The following is a 19372-nucleotide window of genomic DNA, read 5'->3' on the forward strand; positions in this document are numbered from 1 at the left end:
TTAGGCTGCTTAGGCCTCAATGAATCTTAATTTATACAGTTGCATCAAGCAGGCGGGCATAGGTTCAGATATAATCGGTCGACGCCGCGCCACTTCGCAGGTCGTGTGATATATTGAAGTCTCGGTGCGCCAGGAATCCAATACTTTATTGCTATTATTGGATTACTTTGATGACTGATCGACTTGCGTTTTCATACCCGATAAAGATTTACTGAAGCCCCATTCATGGCTCAGGATCCAGTCATTTGCGCGCTGAGGTCACCGCTGGACTAGGGCCGTCACAGAACTTGTTTTAAAACACCTTGGGCCTTATTCCTAGTCAGACTTTCATACACATATAGCCCTATTTACGCGTGTGAATTCAATTTCTTAATTCAGGCTTGTTGGTTTTGCACATCACAGCTAAATATCTCCTGACCTGCGAACGCCCCCGAATCGGAAATGATTTACTCTAGTAAGGTCCAAAATAACTATATTGCCCGCGAGAGAAAATTGTAATAATGCCGACATACGTTCCTAGGATACCTACTCAGGGGCTCAAAAACGAGCCTCTCGGCACAAACGGCAAACGCTTTGATCGCCACGCCATGACCTCGCCTTAATTAGCAATGCCCAGACCCAATACCACCCGTCCGGCCATGGGGGACAGGCCAACATAGACAAAAGCACGCGCCTGTGACGGACTAGTGCAGGAACCAGGCGCAAGGCCGCGATCCCAAATTTTTCGCGGGAAAGCGACGGACCTTCGAAAACCATCGCGGGGATGTATTATCCTATTACTTAAGAGGACAGGGGGGTCTGATGCGGGACCATTAACCTAAACAACTTTCGGCTAATACACAATTTTTGCGAGAAAGCGGGGGGTGTAAAGCGCGCGCTCACCACAGAGTGCCTAACAAAGGGGTTGGAACAAAAACAGAGGAAAACCAGTTCTCGGAAATCGGAGCTCCTCAAGGAGAGGACAGGACACGCGTCTGCCTACATCCGTACAGGGTACACCGAACATCGCCACAACAAACATTGCCACAACAACGCTCTCCCTCGGCCCCCTAGACCACGCAAACCGCCGCTCTGCATCGGGGACAACAAACGACCCCAAAACTCCGCGAAACCCCCGCAAGCGGGCCCCGATCACCAGCACTCACCGCACGCCCGTCGAGGCAGACAGCACGACGCAAGACCAGCGAGGCGGCAGGCGCAGGACGGCCACCAAAGGCCGAGATAGGAACAGCGCCTGAACAGCATCAATAGCAACAGCGCAGAGCAGCCCAGGGAACCAGACGCGGGAAGGAGAGGCCGAGCAAAGTTGCTGGGCCTACAATATATCCCCGGGAACGCCTCCCCCGTCCCCAGGAAAGCCCTCCCTATTGGCTGTGGCGAGGAGGGCGGCTCAGGGGGGTGGCGCGCTGCAGGCTCCGCTCGCCCGACGTGTGGGACTAAGGCGCTGTCCCGCCCATGCTCCCCTTCGTGTCGCGCGGGCCAGCGGCAGTTGTGTTCATAAGAATAACTTACATTTTCCTAAATTAAAAATAAGGTAAATTGCACATTTGTGTCATATTCTGAACTTCGTAGGGTACTGTGCTTGGGGCAAGTGTGCTAGGCTGACACAAATGAACCGGCAATGTATTTTCTTGGGTTACTTGCTTCTCTCCATTGTTTGTATGGGTTAAAATATTTCCTAATGTTGAATGTTTGAACGGCAGAAAATCTGTAAGTGCCCCACTTGTGAAATTTTGCTGGGAACGTGATTTGGTGACAGCCAGACTGTTTTAGTACTCCAACCCATTAGCAAACTCTTGTATTTCAATTATCTGATCAGTAATCTTCAAAAGTCAGACCGCTTTTAAAATGTTGCTTCGGCTAGATTATCATCATGATGGCTAGCTCAATGGCAAGCGGTGGTCGTCGCCTGTACAGTTTCCGAGGCGTGGCTGTGCGGTTCCTGTTACGGGTGAGAGGGGTCGCTGGTGCTGTGGGGTTGGGGGCATGCAGCGTTTGGCTAAATTAACCAGCTGCAGCTGAATGCATTAGAAGATTCCTGTGACGCGAATAAGGCCTGGTTAGTTGCGGCCAATTTAAACCAGTCTCCTGTGCCGCATCCCTAGCATCAAGGGTTATTTCTGTGTAGGTTATGTGCGCATATTTGACTATTACGCTTCAAGTCCTGTCCTGTGGCTTTGGGAAGGCGAAGGCCCAGATGCACCCGTTCGCCCGCACTGGCCAAAGGCCTGCTGCTCTAAACACGCCTCCATTTTATTGTTTTTAGGTCTGCGTTTATTTCATTGACATTTTAATTAATTAATTAATTAATTAAATTAGTTATTGATATGTTGATTGGTTGCACTAAAACATACTTTCTCTTTTGCCTTTATCCGGGGAGGTAGCCAATTCCAGATACTCTGGAGTCTGCAAAGAAAGAATATTAAAAATGAAAGCTGCAAAGGAAATCAGAAGAGTTTGTTTACATTAGACCACCCTCTGCCTAAAACTCCCCTCATGGCCGTATGGATTGGTAATGCCTCTGGTAATGAACCTGGTTCCTTTCTTCTGTACTGCGAGAAGCAATCCTCGCTTTATAGTTGGCAATGAGTTTCAGAAAATAAAGGTTCTGTCTGAGATGTGCAATAACCTCCTTTATCGGACCCATGACCATTTGAGTCTCTTTGCTCGACCTCGTATTCCGAGTGATCAGAATTATCAATACAGGGATTAGAGGCCTTAGATATTTTATCAGGAGGATGGGCTTCCCGGGCCGCAAAGGCTGTCTGCCTTCCCGGGCCGCAAAGGCTGTCTGCACAGCCGTATAGTAGCCATAGTTTGTAATATACCAGAATCAGGAATTGGGGCTATGGATAGGCTTGGGGTGGTGCTGTTGTTGACATTCGCTTTGAGCAGTTTGAATCGGTGAGTGCAGGTGCTGGCTTTGTTAGGCGCGAGAGGTCCACGTCACATGACTGGGAGACAAGGAAGCCGCCTTTTGAGGCATTCTCATTTATCTAAAGGTTATGCGTAAATATTCAAACAGAGTGCCAGGCTGAACCAGATTTTCTGCGTGTGGCCAGTGTGTCGCCAGTCTAGGTGGAAAAGTGAGCCAGTTGGCTTCTCAGGCATATTGAAGGGATACACTATTGCCAAGGTGCAGGCTCAAGTTGGAGTTGGGCATTGCGTTTGGCCCCAGGGATGGCAAGCAAAGGCAAGGCTCTATCCAACTCTGGTGCTAGAACACTAGGTTTGTGAGGTCAACTTGTCTGTGTGGTGACTTGTGTAGGCGAAGACTCATTATAGCCCTTGCACAGTCTCATCATTTCAGATCTGAAGCATTTCCTCACGTATATCTGGGCATAAAGGAATGCCAGGGTAGAATCCAGGGGATTATAGGGGTCTAGTGGCTAGCGGTCTATTGTACCCCCGTAGGGGGTCGTGTTTGATCCAAGGGTCACAGGCCGGCCTGGTAGGTCCACCCAGGCCTTCTTCAATAATATAATTACCACCAGGTTGTTGGGTAACAGACACCTGCCATCCAGTACAAAGATAACTTTCGGGATGATGGGCGCCCAAATACACAGTAGGGTTGGCACAGCCTAGGTCAACCTCAATACTTCGTGGCTTGCCCCGTAACTTCCCCGATTGGCTACCCTCCCCCTGCTGGGTAATGACAGGAAACATACACAGCTTTTCCATGAATCATGGGGACAGCTTTGTCAGGAATGTTTTAAGATACTCGAAACAACAGTCTCTCGAGAGCGAGCGCCATGGCTGGAAAACCCCGCCAACCCCCGCCCCCACCCCAAGGGCAGCAGCACAGTAAGCGGATGAGTCGGGTTTGAGTCACACGTAAGTGGCTCGAGGGAGCTGGAGTATGTACTGAAGCCACGCGTATTAGGCTGAGGGGACCCGGTAGGATCACAAAAATGGGACCTGCATCAGAGCATGAAACTGCAAAGTTCACACCACTCATACTGTTACGGTTAATCAGGCCTTGGAAGAGGGTCAGCTGAACAGAAAAGGCCCACCTGCACATGGGAATTTCCTTTAGGGAATCAATGGATAGATTGGAATTATACAGCCATTCATTCCTCAAAGCCACTCGTTCATAAGCCAAGAAGCTGGGCAGGCACATAGCTTGGTGAGGCGGGTCACGTATGCTGCGTGTTGAGTGTACTCTAGCAAGAAAGTGTTGCACCCTTCCCACTAACAGGAGCTTACATGTGGTATACAGTGAGTGGTGCTTGCCATGAGTGCTGAGGATATGTGGGTTAAAGAGCATCCCAGGGTACCCATGGCTTTTAGTCAAGTGACCACTGCACAGGAGGATGGAGGGTGATGACAATGGGCAGAGGATGGGTGATGGCAACGCTAGACTGCCAGCTTGCTTAGTAAAATGTATCATATCACCAAGTAGATCGATATTAAGAGGCAACTCAGTGAATAGGCAGGCCTTTTATTATGGCCGAGGGCAATAAATTCCGGGGATAAACCAAGAGAGCGAGGTCCTTCCATCGAATGGCTCACTCAGCAGTGAAGAAGGCAAGATTTTAAAAGAAATCTAGGTACTCACTTGCAGATGCACAAGAGACAAACATTTGACTGAAACTAGATTTGACACCATTAACTGTTCGCCATGTTTTATTTCACTGCCTGTGCAATGACTGGTCAATTCAGCAAAGTTTGTGCATTCCGTAAACAAAGGCAGGTTACAGATTGCACAGTCATAGCAGTTCATAACACATCTCAGCTAGGCGTGGGTGGAAGTTGTCATCTAACAAGTGTGCTGTGGTTCTGTAAGTTAGGGTAAATGCTGGGTTAGAGCACAGAAAGGCTACAAGGTAGCAAAAAGATTGGCATTCTCATTATTAAGAAAGGGCAAGGAACTGTACATATGATTCTCCTCCTGTTCCCACCCATTTGCCGGCTCCTTGGTATACATTTGCAGAAGTTTGAAATTGGACGGCCACGCCAGGGTGGGGACACCAGCATGGAGAACCAGCACCCAACTAGCAATGGACGGTGAGGGACTTGCATGCAATAGGGTCATGGAATACGCAAAATACTGAGGTGCAGGGCCCCCCTCCCTTAGATGGTAGGGCGGTGGAACCCACTATGCTACAGGCGTCACATGTGCCCAGATATGGGCAGATGGGCACATTGGCAGGTACCTGCAACAGAGTGGGTTTTCAATAGGTTTTCCTTTGGCAAGGATGTGCATGCTGTAAAAGTGAGAGGCTGGGTAAAGGGATCCTGCAGTTAAGCGAGCGTGGTAGGCTGTGTAAGTTTGTGACTAAAAAAAAAAAATGCTGGGACTCCAAGTTAAACATTCCCTGAAACCAGATTTGAAACCGTTAATGTGTTCACCATGGCTTAGCAAGAAAAATGTCTCTTTAAATGTCTGGTCAAATTCAGCAAAGTATATGCACTGTGCCTAGAAAGGGCAGGTATAGGTACATATTGTTCCCCTCCTGCTTCCACCCACTTGTTTGCTTCCTGGTACACATTAGCACAAGTTGGGAAGTGGGCGACTTCTGCCAGGGACGGGAGATCAGCATGGTGACACAGCAGCTGTATATCACAGTCAGAGGGTGATGGGCTGGCAAGCAATATGGACATGTAAGGAAGCAGAATACATGTGCAGACGCGATGCTATGGGCGTTACATTGGCCCATTCATGGGCAGATGGGTACAGTGCCAGGAACCCGTAAATAGATTTGGTTAAAAAAAATAAAATTAAAATAAAAAGTTGGGTTGCATATGCTTGCCACTCCTAAAAAAAGTGTGTGTTGGACTAATAGGGTTGAGAAAGAAGGATTCGGAGCAGAGATGCTGACAGTTACTAGAACACAGCTTGCATTCAAATTTGGAAAGTATAGGTAAATTTCCCACTTGCTGGTGCGGCACATGCTTATCAGTTGAACCCACATACTTGGAAATAACCATGTTGGGGAGGGGGGAGACAAGGGCTCAGTCAATCTAAAATGTAAGGCACATATTGCACACGGTGCACAATGGTTTACACCAGACAGAATAATGGTTATGTGAGAGCAATAGTTAAGTAGTTTTACATTCCCTAAGGGGTAAGAATTCTTCCCGGTGTTGTACTCCCATACAGGAGGAGGCCAGTTTGCAGAGATAAGGGTATGGTGTTGGCCACACACAATAACTTGTTAACAAATACACAGATGGCCTGGGAGGCGAACGCCAATATTTTTTCCAGTGTATCCTGAAATCAGGGACTGGGCAGTTAGGGGTCAATGCATGACCCAGCAACACCTAACAAGATGGCTGTTATTAGCACAGAGGGCCCCATAGGGATTTCACCCTGAATTGTGGTTAAAGTAGAGTACAGTTGTTCCCAACTCCAGGGAGGCCAGCGAACATGCCTACAGATGGGTAAATAAAACTGTGGTTAAAACAGAGAACAGTATTTATTTATATGTCAGTATTATTTCTGTTACTTTACTGTGATATCATTTTGTATTATTCTTTCTGGAAAATCAAGAAAATCAAATAAAAAAAAAGAGATCAATAGTGCCCAATCCAAGTGGAGGCCATCGAACTTGCCTACGAAAGGGTAAATAAGCCATGCACAAGCCCACCAAGTTGGAGGGCTTGTTTCAACTCTTATTCAAAATCTTATCAAATAAGAAGGGCTTAGTAAAGAAGGCTTGGTCTCTAGGGTGCAAATACCATGTGGCTCCCCCAATAGGGACGGGGAACACCTGCAGAGGTGGATGTGAATTGTCTAGCTAGAAGTACTGGTAACCGCACGTTGCAGGAGGTTACGGAGCCTGCCTTGGTGGGGGGCCCGGATAAGACTGCAGCGACATCCAAGGCATGGCGTAATAACAGGGTGATCTGGAGGCTGATTGGTACGAGGGGTACCCTTTCAGTAGCACAATAGGGGTGCATCATGGCAAAATCCCAGGAGTCTTTACGGCAGGACCCTGGTTGAAAACGACAGCGCCCGCTAGTCCTTCGGGCCGTTGTAAGCCTGAGCAACCGGGGGCTTGTCTGGATACGATTCACTCCTAAAAAAGTGTGAGTAAAAGTTATGGACTAGGGGTCCATGGTATGTAATGGGGAGAACCCCCACATAAATGGTAGCATCGATTGGGTTGGCCACGGTGCAGTTTGGCTCATCAGGCGAGCAGGCAGCTTAGGTCAGTCACCTCTGCCTGCCCTTGGATCGTCCGTAAATTAATCCACCGATTTGGCATACTCCTTGTATGTAAAGTTCCTGCAGCAAACTATTTTCTCAACAAAAACTTGTGAGGACTGTTTATTTTGTGCAGCGCGCCTAATTATTGATAAGTGGGGGGGTTGCCAATATCGGCACTAATGCTAATGACAACTGAACAGACCAATGGATAAAAAGAGCTGACCCAAAGCCTCCTTGTGTATGTATTACTTTTTATTTATGATTTTTGTGCTTGTATGTAGCTCTGATTTGTGTAAAGCTGTTTCTAGACCAGGCATAAGACATCAATCAGCACATTTCATTTACAGAGTGACGGCGAAACGTACACATTTTAAGTGTGCGAATCAAGTGACTTGCTGTTGGTTTTATAAAGTTTTCACCTTGAATGAGTTCTAAGATCAATCATTCCATTAAGTACAAAAGATAAAAATTGAATTTTCATTTTTTCACATGTATATCTACCATCCTATTTTAAATACTTTTATTGTTCATACATCACGTAAGCAGCTTGAAAGTCCTAATAAAAAAATTAATGATGTCACCTCTCATATACCAGGTGACAGGTTTTTTCACAGATTTCTGATATCAGTCATTAATGATGAAAGACTCAAGTTGCTGCACTGGTCCTTTCAGATCTCTCAGCGACTCCTGCCTCTTTAAGAAATGGGCGTGGCTGCTGGTTCAACTGGATTGGTTCCTTCCTAGCCGCACGATCACGAGCCGACGACCCCTCTACTCTTTATTTGTCCAATAGCAAACTATTATCTTGAAGTGCTCTCGGGATCAGAATTAAGTCCAAGCAGGTTTAATATTTATGTGGCATCACTGACACCCCGAGTCAGTCCTTTGGACTTATTTTTTACGCATTTGCTGATCACACTTAATTAATCCTGCATTTAACTGGGAATGTGAAGAGTACAGTTAATCCGTAGCAGTCAGGGTGAATTCGAACTACCTCCAATAAAAATAACATTTTTATGTTTCACTTCACACTTCGCAAATTGTGAGATGACCGCTGTCTGCCGCTCCTTGACGCGCCCGACCACCCACCAACTCTTGCCAAGAGTGCCCAAATTCCTGGGGGCATATTATCAAGCCCAACATCGCTGCTTTAGCGGCCGTTTTCAGCCGAAAAGCTGCAATATATTTGTCTCCATGTCATCAATGCGCCGCTAACATGCATTAGCGCATGTTAGCAGCAGTTTTACTAACGCCTCGCATCGCTAATTAGATGCAAAGTAGGCATTCCATCAGAAAACAACAGAAAAATAGTCCCAAAGACAACATCGCGCTATTAACAAGCCGGACCCGGCCACGCGATGCGATAAAAATAGCAGAGCTAACTGCGTTATCGCAGGAATCTAACAACAGGTAAATTCCTGACTGAGCTATCTTTTTAATAGAAGGTGGATTGATAGATTAAGTCCACACTTCCATATTTACAAGCTTTACATTAGCGATGTGAAATCATCGCTTGTTGTCACACGCTAATGATGTTTATCGCCGCCTATCACTGGTTTGAACATCGCCTGTTAGCAAAGCATTGCTAATACGCCGCTAACACGGCGATGTAATTCGGCGATAGACGGCGATAGACAAATACGCGCTAAGCGCACTTTGCAATCATTATCGCAATTACTTGATAATATGGCGCCTGGAGTTTTGACATCAACTGTTGCTTCCAGGTGGACTTCCTCAATAAACTTTCTGTTTCCTGTTATTTAAAATAGGGAAAACTCCCTCAGCAATCTGAAAAAATAATTCAGTCCTCTCAAAACCGGACTCCTGTAGGCCCTTATTAGCAGCGAGGCCGCAATATTTAATTCAAAGACGGTAGCCCCTCCAGACCTCGTGGCCTCCATGTTGTGTTATGTTATCTTGTGTTATTTTGTTATTTTACTTTATATTATGTTATGGTTACTTGTAGAGCGCACTATGCCTTCCATTGTCTCCCAAAGGTGTAGTCTTCGCGGCTCTGCGCGTGGCACAGCGGCCCCTGTATGTATAACAGCTTGTCTTTATTAGTTTTGCTGCCCCTTGTACCCACAAGACCCGGGCTGGGAATGTGTGCTCTCGCTTCAGCCCCAAAGACTTGGAAAAACCTTCCCATGGCTTTTAGACTCAGTGGAAATCACTATCAACGCAGACTTCAAACATCTTGTTCTCTTCCTCTGTTTGGGAAGACATTTGTGTATTCTTTCCTAAGATTCTCTGGGGTCCTAGCTCCTGTACCTGAGCAGCAGCTGTTAAATCAAGCTGAAGAGTTTGGAATATAGATGACGACAACCTTAAGTGTGCAGAGCTCCTTGAAGCAGCCCCTTCTCTCATCAGTGCTTCATCACTGCCTGGCAGGAAGGCACAGGGGCTGGGGGAGGCGGGGTTGTGGGGGGTGGCAGATGTGTACTTGTACAGAGCTGTGAAGCCTGCGTGATCCTTGCCATTCATGCCACTTCCTGTTCATGAGCAGGAAGGTGTCCCTTTCTGCACATAAACAATCATTACAAAATTATGTCTTGCAGCTTCTATGTGTGCTGCACAATGCAGCACACATTGAAATTACAATTCGCCATTCTGGATGGTATATGTGCAGGAAGAGAGACCTTCCTGCACATAAACAATCATTCTCTCAACGCAGGCACCTTTGCACTATGGGGCCAGGATGGGTTGTATGTCAATATAACGCGGTGTTTACACCGCACTACCATTACAACGCTGGTTTTACAACGCAAGTCGTTACCACGACTTGCGCTGTAGGGTGCTGGACTTAGGAATAGTATGATTTACTATTCCAACACCAGCCTACGTACAGTAGGGAAGGTGTTGGAATAGTAAATCTACTATTCCTTAGCCGAGAGCGCCCTCCAGTGCAAGTCGGGGTAACGACTTGCGTTGTAAAACCAGCGTTGTAATGGTAGTGCGGTGTAAATAACGCGTCGTTATGGATGTTCCCCCCAGGATGCCTGCATTGGCTCTAGGTAGCTAGATTTACTGCCAGTGCTAGGGGAAACGCAGGAGTGAGCCGCATTCTTGTGCATATGGCACATCCCTGTATTTTCAGAATGGTGGAGCTTGCTGTTAGCAATGTTTGCTTAATACCGTGCTTAGCCATTTCCTTGTGAATATGCCCCACAGTTCATTCGGGATCTCGTTGAAACCTGAGTTTTGGCACCAGAGGCTCAGACCAAGTCAAACTTGCAGAATGTGGTCGCTGAGGTTGCTTCGCCTCTGTGACCCCTCTGACGCCTTTTTCACACTCTGGAGTTTCACCTTTGGAGTAAGAAGAAATGATGGAGCTCAGAATCCTCCAGCAGGGGGAGGAGGAGAGCTGGAGCTGGAAAGAGCTTCACAGGACCAGATGCCTTCTGCCTGACCTCCGCCGAAGCTTCTTTCCTACCAGCAGAAGACTGAGGAGCGGGAAGAACCAGGGGTGGTTATCCACCGAGGTCCCAAGTTCTTCCGTCCACATTGAAACCTCTGTCCACTAATCTTGCGGTCAATTTTTTTTAAGTCCCTGTGTGTCTTGAAAGCTGAAATTCTTTCTCGGACTGAAAAATACTGCTTCCGGTAAAAACCAGGGCAGACAACAGTAATAGGCAAATAAAGTCAGGACCAGCCGCAGAGCACCGACAAGAAGCCATTCCTGGCCTTTAGGTACCACGGACAGCAGGACTTCCGCTTGACTGACTCTTAAGAGCACATCCGGGTTGTAGGTACAAAGAGAGGCAGGCCAGGCCCCAGTGGTCTCCCTCAGAAGGGCAGAGTGAGTCTTCTCTTCTGATCCATCGTACTCTGAAGTCTGGGGAGCGGGAGCCCTTCTTGTAGTAGCCTCTGGTCAGTGATGGGTGGAATAACATCTACCTGCCCTAAGAGGCTTCCCAGACGTCAGTTTAACAGTCTTTTCTAGCATTGGCACCTATATTTTAATGTCCACAGTCCAATAAAACCCTACTGTGGGGGTGTTTCAAGTTGGCAGGACCCCGGGTTCACTCAATAGAGCTCCCTCAGCACTCCGAGGGGTTGACCCATTCCAATGAGACCCATTCAAACCAATCCTGGGCCCAGGTCCCCTCTGGCAGTGAATGGAGCCAGGCTGACTTTGGGGCAGGCCGTATTCAAAGGTGACCTCACACCAACCCTTTTTAGGGTAAACAAGCCCCTGTTGGCCACCTGATGGCATGCATTCAGACATAAGTTGCTTTTTTGTATGTTTTCAATGGAAACTAATTTCCCATAGTTTATCCAGGACATATTAGGTTTATTTGTGTCCAAGTATCTTTGAAAGTTCTGATGCAGCTTGGAAGTTTGTAAATCTGATTTACATAGGTAGGAAAGCAAAACAATATTTTATGTCTGGAAATTATTGCGTTTTTGTCATATTCCTAGCTCTAGGTGGAACTCCTGTCACGTGGTGGAAGATTCATAAATGTTATCTCAAATCAGTTGGAATGAAATGCTGCGCAGAGTATGTACTACACACGTGTGATCATGTTTGGGTCGTAGTCAGCAGATGGAACTCTGGGGGTGGAAAGACCAGGCTGCTGTTATCCAGGCTCATGAGCTCATGATGCAGAGCGGTGTGCATTGCCCAGCCGGGTACCTTGTTCCTTTTCTGGGCAGACGTTGTTCTGTCTGGTGCACAAGGATGCCATGCTTTGAATTTCATTGGCTCTACATTGTAAATGGACAGGGATACATATGATAGACTTTGGATAGTGGGATGTCACAAACGTGCCTCTGCTGAGCGCAGAGCACAATCAACAAGCATTGCTACTCTACTGAGAACTTCCTTGTTAAGTCTGGCATGACAGTGCAGCTGTCTACAATACATGAGGTTACCAGTTCCTTAAATATATATATATATATATATATATATATATAAAGAATGAGTTTAGCTCCACCTAAGCGTGTAGGGCGAGCTTCAATGCGATGAACAGTGTTTGTGTGTACAACATGTGAACTGTATTTGTCAATGCCTACGTTGACATGCATTGCGACATTAAGGCCAGACCCTTTGGCTTTGCCAATGCTTGTTAGGTAGTTGGAAGCATGACATCAAAGGATTATCCCAGGCTTCAGACAGACTTGCACTTAGAAAAAGTGACACTTTACGTTCTGTACTTATGTGTGTATACAAAAGATAACAATCTTTGTGTCTGGGTGAGATTCACATTTGTGTTATTTATACACATTTACAAGACTGAACTTACATCTATTTGTGCTTCCAACTTGCACAGACCTCTTGCATTTCCAATGCTTGTTGTGTTGCGTCGTCTGTCTTCTCTGTCAGTTCCTAACGCCTTGATGCCTCTGGGCCACCGTCTGGCACTGTGCAAGTGTTCTTTAGTTGCAGCATTAAAATGCACCCCGTTCATGCAGTCCCTGGGACTGTCACTGGTGCAGGCGGGTGAGCTCCTGAGATGCCCTCAGCAGTAGGTCTGCCACTCCCTGGCCTTGTGCCTTGGCTGCACCCTGCATCCTGTCTTGTGGTAACTATAAACGTGTGCTTGTCGTGCACTCACGCTCTCCCTGGCGCTTACAAGTGCACACACGCACGAGCCACGGCCTCTCAGATCACACACTGAAAAGAAGGGCTCGCCGGGAGGCGGCCAAGCTGTGCAAACACCGGTTCAAGGTCATTCCAGGCCTCGCGAGGTGAGACGAGCTCTGTTCACAGGTAGATGGGATTGGTGGCTGGGTGCCAACACCCCCCTCCCTGCTACCAGCCCCCCCCCCACACACACTGTCAGAGAGCAGCAGCAGACTTGTGTATGTACAACTGCTACCGCTTATACAAACAAACAGGAAACAAGGCGTCAAGAACCCTTCCCCATAGGGCACCTGCTCCCAGTGCGTCTGATGCTCTATTGTGGAACAAAGATGTCCCAGACCCAAACACCACAGACCCCTTGTGGGAGGAGTCTGTTTACCTGCCCAGCCCAGACCCCAGGGTGGCGGCAATCCTGGCATGGGGCATGGCGCAGTGACGCACGACCATGCTGAGGCACGAGCCCACGAAGGCGCTGCCCCAGACACTTGCACCAGCATCTTCTTCACGGTGAGGCCCCCCTAAGGGTGTCTGGTATCTGTGTACATTTGAGCCTGTGCGAGGTGTGCACGAGGCCTCGAGCTGCACCACACCAGCGAGGCCACGCTGGGCAGGAACTAGTCTGGGTAACTGTGCACCTGTTCACAGGTGACCAGGCCCGGCAGATCCGGCTGGGCTAGTCCTACCGGAGCACAACCGAAGCTCACTTGCATAAGGTTGGTCCCTGTCTGGACCGGCACAATGATCAACAAGCATTGGAAATGCAATAGGTCTCGCATTTGTTGGAGTTGGAGCTATTGGCATTATAAATCCAAATGTTTTTACCTATGCAATAGATATGCCCTCCTCACCTTAATCTTAATAAAATGAAGAACTCCGCCGTGTTTTTTTATGTACCAAACTTGCAATGGTGCTGTAGCCTTGGGAGTGAAAATGGCAGTTTTGATTCCACTAAAACATGCATCTTAATGATACAAAAAATGTGTTATTTGCAGTGAATTACAGTAAGCCTAAAACATAATTCAATCACACAAAGGGGACTTAATCACTGGCAAAGGAAACAGGTCTGGTGTTAATATGTCAATACACACAAGCACAGGCATTCACAAGTGCTGTTTGCAGGCACTGAATGCTCGAATGTTGTTCAGTGCATTAAAACCCGCACTACCAGCTGTGCCAATGCGGAGGGAAAAAAAGGAACAACGAAATTATTTCCTTGCACATAATGCAAAAAAGAGATAAACTGAACGTGTCAAATCGCGTGGTGATTGAGTGTATGTTTTGGATGTCAAAAAGTCCCTTGCGCACTCCAATGGAAGTAATTCATAGAAGGTACAATGATGCACCGAACAGCCAATAGTGCGATGTGAGATATTTTCAGATAATTTGTGAGATATTTTCAGATAATTTTTTTTTAACTTTTCAAGAAAAACAGAAACATAGATGTACAAAGAAAAAATCACAGAATGGCATGAGTTGAAGTACAGTTACAGGTGTGATTGTAAATTATAATAACAAATGAATAAATAGTAAATACATAAATAATAAATACGCAATTAAATCAATGGAAAACAAGAAGGTGGAGGAATTACAGAGAGGCAACGTATTCACATGGCATTTGACGTGCAATCAGGTTAATCGCGCACTGTTTTCGTTATTGACATTGTTGTGCAGGACGATCGTAGGGTCGGATGTTAAACATATAATTGAAGACATAAAAGTTTGCATCGAATGTGTTGCAAGGATATCATGTTAGAGCAACCATAATCATAATATAGCGGCTAAGGCATATCCATGTACAGAATTAAATGATAGAACATCAATAAACACTTAATTCTCAACAATCCTCACATAACGTCTGCATTGTATCACGTTAGAGACATAGGGCCCCATTAGGATGGCGGGCGGATCGCCCCCGCCGGGCCAGCGGTAGCCACTGCCGGCCCGACGGGGGCGATCCACCAGCAATCCGTGCACAAATGACCCCTCGCCATATTAGAATGGCTGGGGGTCCCCGACGGACAGAAAGACCGTCCGCCGCTTTTCCACCCGGTCGACATGTCGACCGGGCGGAAAAGGGTTCTATATGGTGGCGATGTCTAATAGACACCGCCAGTCATATTAGCATGTCCCTTAACAGATGCCTTTCCGTGGTGGCATTGCAGACACGGAAAGGCATGTGGAGTCTGCTTGGGGGGCCCGTTGCGGGCCCCCAGGGACTCCCGGGGATTGGGGGGTGCACATGGGGCACCCCCCAATGGGCACCCCTCTGCAGTTCCATGCACAACATGCCTCCCTAACATTGTGGCGGGCGGTGCAGAGTGCACCACCCGCCACAATGTTAGTGATGCAGGATATTCCCGCCCCTGTGGCGGGCACATCCTAATGGCACATACGGGACCCCCGCCCTTGTGGCGGGTGGTCCTTGGTTACCACAGGATGCCAGGCGGACAAAGTCCTCCCGCCATCCTAATGTGCCCCCTAGTGAGGTTAGCGTGAGATCTGTAATGTGGAAAACAGTACCCGTGTGTGGGGATATGCAAGAGGGTTCATGAACGAAATAGCGATCCATAGGGAGAATGACTTACTTCTGTTGATTGCAGTCAGTAGGTACAATAACATGTTAGAAATGGTTTCACACAGAGTCATTTGATTCAAGTAGGATCAAACTTGAATGAGAAGGCATTGAGGGACTTCCATAGTTTCCTAAGTGAGGACCCCATGGTGAAGAGTGTAGGGAAATATTGTCTGCCCCTCTAAGAAAGGATAACCACTCTTGCCATTTTCTGAAGGAGACTTCTTTGAATTTTTTCCAATTATTGAGTATTATTTTGCAGGCTAGCGTGAGCATTAGGTCCAACAGGTAGCGGTCGGTCTCAGACGAAATATTTGGGTCTAAAAATCCCAGAAAGATGTAGGAGAATTCCCTGGGGGGGAGGGGGGAATGTTAAATGTTTTGTTTATGCACTTATAAATATTATCAGAATATGTGTGTAAGATGGGACAGTGGAAGAGCATGTGAGCTAGATCACCAACATGTGCTTTGCAGCTCCAGCATGTAGGACTCTGACTGAGGTTGAGTTTGAAGATCCTTTCCGGGGTCCAGTATGTTCTGTTAATTAGCATGAGTTTCGTCTGGGATAGAGTGGGAGTGATTTTGTTAGTAAAGGGAGTTTTATGTATCTTACATCATTCAAAGGGAATATTCCTATAATTAGGTTCGGATTCCCATTTTGTTACATTAATCAGATGTGATTTATGTGGGTTTGGGGCTAGTAGTTTCTAGATTTTAGGCACCATGTGCCCTGTTTTCAGTAGGTGGGAAGTTATAGGGAGCATCGACAGACTGGAAGGGAGTATTGAGCGAGACGTTAGCTGTGCTTTTAGTTTAAAACTTTTATAAAAATCCAAGGGTTCCAGGCCATATTTTGACTGAAGTTCGGAAAATAGGGAGGGAAGTGTCCCTGAGTATAGATCACTGACTAGGTTTATGCCACTTTTTGACCACTTTTCCCAGTATTAACATTTCTCTATATGTCTTCAAGGCAGGGTTGTACCATAGAGAAGCTAATTTGGATTTGTTGAATTTTACCGCTGACATTTGGTCCAGTCGTAGCAGGGCTCTTCTTGTATTCTGAATGATATATTTAGAGTTGGGGATAGTGGAGGTATCCATGGTTAGGAGAGCGAGCTGAGGGATTCCCTTGATGAGAGACCTTTCTATGACCACCCACACTGGGCTGTAGGCCGGATCAGTTATCAGCCAGTAGGCTCCTTGCTTGCAGAGGTATGCCATTTGATAGTTCCTAAAATTTGGCAGGCCTAAGCCCCCTTTTTCTTTAGATAGTTGGAGTTTTTTCATGGAAATTCTGGGTCTCTTGCCTTGCCATTAGAATGAGTTGAAGGTACTGTCTAACTTGGACAAGAACGCATTAGAGAGAGTCATAGGTAGCATACTGGCCATATAGTTGACTAATGGGGTGATCATCATTTTTAATGTCTCTGCTCTTCCCCACCAGGATAACATTTTGGCGACCAGCCATCTGGTAGCTTAGAATTTTTTTTTAGGAGGGCAGTTTCATTAACCTGTAAGGTGGTGGTTAAGTCACAGGTGAAGTCTAGGCCTAAATATTTGATACTATTCGATTGCTATATAAGGCCCGAGTTGCCAATTATTTCTTTGCCGCCGAGTTTGATGAGCAATTTCAACTCAGTCTTATCCTTATTGAGCTTGTATCCTGACACTGCGGAAAAGTCAGCAATTGAGGACATTAGGGCAGTTATCGCAGACTCTGCTTTTTTGGAGATAACTAATACGTCATCTGCGTAGGCCGTTATTTTTACCGTATTGTTGTTAAAACATATACCTGTGATCTCTTTGTTGTTCCATATTTGATAAAGGAGCAGTTCTATAGCTAAAAGGAACAAGGAATGAGGAAGTGGGCACCCTTGTCTGGTTCTCTGCTCTAGTTTAAAAGAAGTGGAGAGGCTACTACCTGCTCTTATTCTGGCGAACGGGTTAAAATATAGTGGCATTACCATACGAATACAATTATCTCTCAGGTTAAATTTTTTGAGTGTCGATTTGAGATAGGACCAATCTATTTATTCGAAAGCCTTTTCAGCATCTAAAGTGATTTCCACTGTTGAGGAGTCTATTAGTTTGGCTTTCTCCAGGGCATGGCTTAAAATTTGTGTGTTGTCACTAGAAAATCTGTTTTTCAGAAATCCCACTTGTGAGGGGTGGATAAGCTTAGATATGAATTGTTGGAGGCGCTTAGCAAGTATTGTGGCATACATTTAGCAGTCTATGTTTATCAGGGATATGGGTCTGTAATTTTTAGGTAGTGTTTGGTCCATCCCATCTTTGGGTAACACAGCAATAATTGCTTCCGCGGGCGTCCCACTTATCTGTCCCGATTCACTAAATTGGTTGAACATGTAGGGGGAGTCAGGACAGTAGCAAATGTCTTGTAAAATTTTGCATTGAACCCGTCAGGGCCAGGCGCTTTCGCTAATTTGAGGGATTTTATCGAGTCCTCAATTTCTTTTGGTATTATTGGGCCATTAATTACTTCCTTGTCCTGTTCCGAAAGAGCAGATAAATTACAATTGCTTAAGTATTCACGAGCTTTAGCTTTACTTAGGTCATGGTTTTTACTATACCATGAACTTAAAAAAAAATTCCACTATTTTGTCAGGATCGGAGTGGGCGACACACTTCAGGTCTGATAGGGCCTTAATCGAATTCTTTTGCATTTTGAATTTTAAATACGAAGCTAGGCTCTTCCCGGCTTTGTTAGTATTGCAGATCCTAATGCTCTTTTGTTTTATGATCCAAATCCCAGCCCTTTCACGCAATAACTTAGTATACTCCTATTTCTTTTTCACCAATTCGTTTACGGGGAGGATGTCTCTTGAGGCAATGTGATTCCCTTCCAGTGTTGATATCTCTGTTTCTAGTTTTTGTAGTTTGCTATTGGTTTCCCTATTCTTGGAGGACCTGATTTTAATGATCTCCCCCCTTTTAAAGCTTCCCATCTTGTGAGGTCCGAGGTGTCTTCGCTTTTATTTTCAATGAGGTAGTTCTTTATCAAATATTCAATGTTTTGCGTATTTGAGTCTACGTCTAATACCTCATTGTTGAAGCTCCATAAGGTTTATTTTTTGGAGGGAGTCGGATCTGAAATGGATAGCTTGATACAGGAGTGATCCGAGATCACTCTTGGTTCGATGGAGGTTTGTTCTATTCTGTTTAACGGGTTACCAGAGATAAGTAGATAGTCGATGCGTGAGTATGAGTTATGGAGAGATGAATAGAAAGGGTTTTATGTGATTTATTGGCACGAAAAGGACAGCGTGAGTTCCTATCTAAGGCCGGGTCTCAGGGAAGGTTAAAATCACCCGCAAGTATGTGCATGGCAGTATCTGGAATTGTTTTAATTTGTTTAGAAAGTTCATCCCAGAAATTCGAGTCGTCTTTGTTGGGCGCGTAAATGTTGACTTAAAACTCTTCATTATGCTTCACCAGTTTCATTGTTACCCACCTTCCTTTCGTATCTGATGTGCTTTATACCAGATCTATGTTGGATTTTTTGGCTATTAAGGTGAGGACACAATTTTTTTTCCTATGGCATCTGAGCCTGCAACGGCAATGTATGACTTATTTCTAAGTGAGTTAAATTGTTTGGAATCAATTTTGGTTTCTTGTAATAAGATGATGTCACTCCTCTGTTCATGAAGATAGTCTGCAATCTTACTTCTTTTGACTGGGTGGTTTATGCCTTTAACATTCAGTGAGACTAACTTAATGTTTTGTTGGGCTATAGCTATCGGTAGAGACTGTGACATGAGAGTTTTGGTTTGAACATAGTGTGCATTACTCTACATAGTGGAGACCTGAGCAGTCGGCTTCTCCCAATTTGGGTGACAACATTCCCCAATGAGGAGCCCCTTGTGTGAACATGGGCTTTGAAGCAATTCCTGCAGCCTAAATAAAAAACACAGTAGGAATGATAATAATGGTGATAATAACAATCAAAAATAGACAAAAATCACAAAAAGTACAGAAGGGAAAACAAACTCAAAAACCCTCCTACACACTCAAAACGTCCCTCCCACCCCCCTAAAGTATT

Source organism: Lissotriton helveticus, chromosome 2_1, assembly GCF_964261635.1.
Source record: "Lissotriton helveticus chromosome 2_1, aLisHel1.1, whole genome shotgun sequence".
NCBI classification, from domain to species: domain Eukaryota; kingdom Metazoa; phylum Chordata; class Amphibia; order Caudata; family Salamandridae; genus Lissotriton; species Lissotriton helveticus.